Source organism: Sorex fumeus, unplaced genomic scaffold, assembly GCF_029834395.1.
Source record: "Sorex fumeus unplaced genomic scaffold, SorFum_2.1 ptg000058l, whole genome shotgun sequence".
Classification (NCBI taxonomy): Eukaryota; Metazoa; Chordata; class Mammalia; order Eulipotyphla; family Soricidae; genus Sorex; species Sorex fumeus.
In genome coordinates, this window is record NW_026606115.1 from 12,785,281 (window position 1) to 12,791,650 (window position 6,370).

Below are 6,370 nucleotides of genomic sequence, written 5' to 3' on the forward strand. Positions count from 1 at the left end.
GCTCATGCATTGCTTGTTTAAGCAAAGAAATGTAAAATGGCAGCATATTGCCATAACAAATAAGAAGCTGTATGTAATGAGAATTGTGAAACTGTAATGAAAATTAAAATGTGATGGGGACTGAGAAACTGAAACTGACCCCCTAAATTAAACAGGAGAAGAGAGAGAGAAGCATTCCTTTTGTGACCCCAATTAACGGAATTAAGGTCCCACCAGCCCACCGGATTTCTGGAAGTGTACTGGGCCCGACAGATATATGGGTGCACAAGGGAGATAGGACCTGAATGCCGCACCAAGTGGGTAAGATATACTAACACTAGCTGTTTTCCCTTTTAGGGCCTGAAGGCCGTACCATATGGGAAAGATGCATTAATTTTTTTTGCCAATTTCCTCTGTATCTCCTCTTTCACTGATAAGAATGTATGTAGATTGTAGCCCACCTGTAGAGGTTAAAAGAGAGACCCTCTCAGCAAATAGGGCTTCAAGTCTTTCTCTTCTGACTTGGGATTCTCAGTGCTGAGCTTCTAATAAACTCACTATCCTCTCCTGAGCTGTCTCTCTCTCTCTGTTCACTCGCCAGCACAGCAATATGTGGGTGGGGAAACTTTTAAACAAATAAAAGGACAGCATAGATAAAGCATAATAAGCAAAGGAACTTGTGACAAATGATGAAATCAGGGACTTAACAAGCCCTGTAGGTCATGGTAAGAATTTGGTTTGGGATCAAAAGGATAATAAAGGGATTAAGGGTTCATGCATCTACCTGGCTCAACTTCAATTCCCATCACCTCATGGCCTCACGAACACCAACAGCACAGTTTTTAGCCCTGGAGTTCCGTGAACAACACCAGGGTGACCCTGAATAACACAGCCTGAATAACACTGCATCTTTGAACCCTAACATTGAAATGCTTGACCACTTGGCTGACTATTACTGGGAGTAGACCCTGAACCTCCTGAGCACTGCTGGGGAAGACACCCCCATTTTAAAATTTATATCTCTCAAAAACTAAGTGGCTAATTAGCAATGCATAACATAATTTTCACTTGTCTAAAAAGTATGATTTCTACACTAGAATATGCACACACATTATCTCATAAGAATTAAGGTAAGCATAAAAATGTATTGTTTGTGGGAATGACACATTTTTTAAACAAAAAGTTCAATTTTATGACATCGATAGCATGTGCATAGGTATAAGAAAATAATACAATAAAAAAATCTTCCTGTATTCCAGCACACTATTCCATCCATCTGAATTTTGAAGCAGAATAAATTTAAACGGTTAAGGGGTGGGGTGAGGGGAGGCAGGCAGGAGGGAATCTGAGGACATTGGTGTCAGAAAACATGCAGTGGTGTTGGAGGATTATGTGAACATCACGAAAAATTTTGTAACTATATGTCACTATTAAAAAAACATTAACAGTTTCTTATAGAACTTGCTAATATGTTTCTATACACTGTGCTTTACTTGCTATTTCTTTTTCAGCATTTTAGATAATATCTACTTACTGAATTCTTATTATGAAATGTGATAGTTGGGGGGGGGGCTTTTTGGGTCACACCCGGAGATGCTCAGGGGTTACTCCTGGCTTTGCACTCAGGAGTTACTCATGGCTTTGCACTCAGGAATTATTCCTGGAACTGGCCGACCTGGCCACGTGCAAGGCACTCTACCCGTTGCACTATCGCTCCAACCATGAAAGGTGGCAATTTGACTCTTTTATGTATCCCTAAACATAGACTTCCCTTCTCCTAGGATTTTTCTATCACATTTTTTTGTGAAATCAGTATTCAAATATTATATTACTATAACTTAATGGTCTGGAGCGATAGCACAGCGGGTAGGGTGTTTGCCTTGCACACAGCCAACATGGCCGACCTGAGTTTGATTCCTCCGCCCCTCTTGGAGAGCCCAGCAAGCTACCGAGATTATCTTACCCGCACGGCAGAGCCTGGCAAGCTACCCGTGATGTGTTCGATATGCCAAACATAGTAACAACAAAGTCTCCAATGGAGACGTTATTGGGCCCGCTCGAGCAAATCGATGAACAACGGGAGGACAGTGACAGTGATAACTTAATAAGCATTGTAATAATTTAACCATATGTAAAATGTCATTTCAGTGGCTGGAGCGATAGCACAGCCTGTAGGGCATATTTGCCTTGCACGCGGCTGACCCCGGTTCGATTCCTAGCATTCCATATATGGTCCCCTGAGCACCACCAGGAGTGACTCCTGAGTGCAGATCCAGGTGTAGCCCCTGTGTATCGCCGGGTGTGACCCAAAAAGCATTAAAAAAGTCATTTCATCTACTTTACCTTTTCTTTTCGGTTTTGAGGCCACACTGAACTTACTAAGGACTTACTCCTGACTCTGTGCTCAGTGATTACCTTTCTCAGTTCTTGTGGAATCATATGTGGTGCCAGGGATAGGTTTACTATGAGGCTCATAATCTAGCACTAAAGATAAGATGTATAAAAATTAGACTGTGTAGTAATTCATGATAATGCCATATGCACGATAAAATTTTTGAGTTCTCTATTTTGCCAAATTACAACATAAATAGAATGCATCACGCTAATATTCTGAATACAGGATTTTTTTGGTATTCTTTCTGTTTGTTTTAGGGACACACCCAGAGGTGCTCAGGGAATACTTCTGGCTCTAAGTTCAGGGATCATTCCTAGCAGGAGCTCAGGGGAACAGATGAGGTGCTGGGGATTGAACCCTGGTTCTCTGTATGCAATGCAAATCCTTTATCCATTGTACTATTGCTCTAGCCCCAACATTTTTTGTATTCTATTCATGCATACTAACCTTTGACAAAAGTTGCAAAACTGCATAAAACATAATTCTGGTACAGTAGGCTTAGAAATCAGATTGCTGGCTATGTATGGCACTTGAGGGAAGAAATTACTTATTTCAAAGTGACATATGTGTATGCATTTCTTTCAATGGAATGTGTATCTTATTAAGTGTTTATTATAGTTCATTCAGTCAAGTGTGTTAGGTATCCATTTTGTTTAATTTTTCAATAATTCTGTGAGGTCAGCATTATTTCTCCCACTTACAGAAGGGACTGAGCCGTAGAGAGACTGAGTAGTTTGTCCAATGATACACAGCTGACAAATGACAGTCAGAAATTGATTCTACTATATTTTGTCTCTAGACTATGCTCTTATATATATTTTTACTGCTGTTTCTCATGGAACATAGCAGTGGCAATTTAGATATCTGAGTTTGTCTCTAATTGAACATGCTAATGGCAATTTAGATATGTGAATATGGAGTTTCAGAAATAGGATTATGATAGAGAGACAGATTTTGTAGAAATAAGGACATGTTAAATATCCTCAAATATAAGGAGACTTCAATACAAAGTTGCTGAAAATTTTATTACGTTAATATTAAAAATGTCTGGAAGTGCTATGACATCATACGGGCTCCATTTTTAATGTTAAACTGACTTCTTGAGTCACAGATTCTTGTGAACTGGATTATAAAATCTTTTAGTAACATAAATACATGAGTCATTTATCTAATTGTTCCATTTAATTTTGATTTGGCAGAATAATTACTTAAGCTATATCATATATTAATTAAGTCATAATTCTTTTTCCCTTCATATTTTATGAAATATGAAGGGGAAAAGAAATAGAGGGTTTGGAACAAGTGAAATTGGGGGTTTGGGACACTTTGGTTGGTTGTAGTTATGCAATAGCATAAACATTATGTGCAAAAAGCATAAACATTAAGTCAGAGAGATAGTTCAATAGACTAAGTACATTTTTTGCATGGAGGAGATCCAGATTTAATTCACAGCACTGTATTGTCCCCCAAACACTCACCAGAATGATTCTCAGGCTCAGAGCAGAGAGTGACCTCTGAACATCATCAGGTGTAACCCCCCCCAAACAAAATAAAAACCAGCATAAATAATAGCACTATTTCAAACCGTTACCTTAAAAATAACAAAATGAAAATTTAAAAAATGAAACAATAAATTGCCTACCTTATAATAAGGGAAATAATTAAATTCTTCACATAAATTTTCAATACTAGTATCTTTATCTTTACCAGAGTGTACTCTTTTCACATCTTATAAAGTACTTACTGTTACTGTCTTTACCTCTATACAGAAAACTATTTACCTCACTTCACAGTGAAGGAAATTCTATCCCAAGTCACAATACCAAATCACATGATCATTGTCCTGTCACATCCCAATAAATGATCATTAGAGTTATATAAAAATCATATCAAATTTATATGGCACTGTATGTGTAAGGTGTATGTATAATTGTTTACTAGTTAGTCTAAAATTTGCTGTGGTGGAGGTTATTTTATGCAAATATTACAGTGCTAATTGAAAACATTTGGAACAGAGAAGTAAGAAATCCTCATGTTACCAAAAAAAGGCATAGATTTACATGATAGCTTCAGAAAGGCATAGAGGTATGTACTTTACTATAAGAAACATTATATTTAATGGACATGTATTAAAAATCTCTTACCCTGGCTTGGGGGTATAGCTTAACTACAGAGCACTTGCCTTGCATGAGTGAGGCCTGGGTTAGATCTCAAGAGCCACAAATGAAAACCAGTCTCCAATCCTTGAGAATGTTCCATGTGTACTTAAAGATCTTACATATTTTGGTGCTATTGGAAGAAATTTTATATGTGTGTTTATTACTTAATTTGACATTTGTTGTTATCCATGTCCTCTGTTTCTTTATTAATGTTTTGTCTGATCTTTTTAATGTGTAAAGTAGCATATTGATTCCAAATTTTAGGTATTGTACTGAGTGCTGCAATGAATAAAGGTGTGCACATGCCCTTTTGAATGAACGTTTTTCTGCTTGGTGGTAGATATCCAAAAGTGGAATTGCTGGGTCATATGGCAACTCAATTTTAAGTTTACAGAGACCCCCTCCATACTGTTTTCTATAGGAGTCAAACCAGACAATACTTAAATGTCCAATGACAGATAAATGGATCTTGAAGATGTGGTATATATACAAAATGGACAACGACACAACTGTAAGGAATGGTTGAATCATGCAATTTTCTGCAACATGGATGGACCTGGAAAATGTCATGTTAAAATGAAGTAAGTGAGAAGAAAAAGGATAAATACAGGATCACTGTCACTGTCCTCCTGTTGTTCATCGATTTGCTCTAGCGGGCCCAGTAACGTCTCCATTGTGACACTTGTTACTGTGTTTGGCATATTGAATACATCACGGGTAGCTTGCCAGGTGGGTGAGATATTCTTAGTAACTTGCCAGGCTCTCCGAGAGGGGCAGAGGAATCGAACTCGGGTCAGCCAGGTCGGCTGCGTGCAAGGTAAACATCCTACCTGCTGTGCTATCACTCCAGCCCAAATACAGGATGCTATCACTTGTATATGTGGTCTTTAGAATTACTGGTTAAGGAAATTTAGTGGTTTGACTAGGGGATGCTTAAATCACCATTAGCCCCAGAATATAGGGATAAGGAGAGACTCTTGGAGGAGAGGGGAGAAAGAGAGAGATGAGAAGAACAAGGGGCAGGGGTCAAAGAAATTCAGGTGCATGGATGGCATTAGGGTGGGGTGGGGGGTTGGGGGGTGGGAGGGATACTGGGACCCGTGGTGGTGGAAAATGGGCACTGGTGGAGGGATGGGTACTTGATCACTGTATAATTGAAACCCAAGCACAGAAATTTGTAAGTCTACAACTGTACCTCATGGTGTTTCACTAATAAAAATTAAAAAATTAAAAATTAAAAACAGAAAAGAAATGAAAGAGCCAAATACCCAAACAAACAAGTCAACAACACTGATATCATGAAACCCAAACTTTAACAACTTAACTTTAAAAGGTGCCTGTCAAGAGGACAGGCTGGGGTTTGGACGGAGGTGGGTGGGTGGGATATGGGAGGGAATCTGGAATCATAGGTGGTAGAAAACTGACACTGGTGGTGGGATCAGTGCTGGAACATTGTATGTCTAAAACCCAACTATGAATGACTTTGTAAATCATGGTGTTTTAATAAAAAATAAAATTTAAAAGCAGTATATTGAAGTCCTCTGCTATCACTGTAATTTGGTCTATTCCTTCAGTTATGTCTATATTTGCTTTAAATATTTAAGTGTTCCAATGTTGGATTTCAATATATATTTGCAATTATTTATATCCTGATGATCACTGTGTTATCAATATTTAATGACTTATTTATCTCTTATACTATGAATATCTATTTTGTCTAAGTATAAGCACTCCTCTCTTTCAGTTACATTTGCAAGGAATATCTTTTTTCATCCAAAATGTATTACCTTTTAAATCTGAAGATTTAATATATTTGCTATCTGATATATTTCTTTAA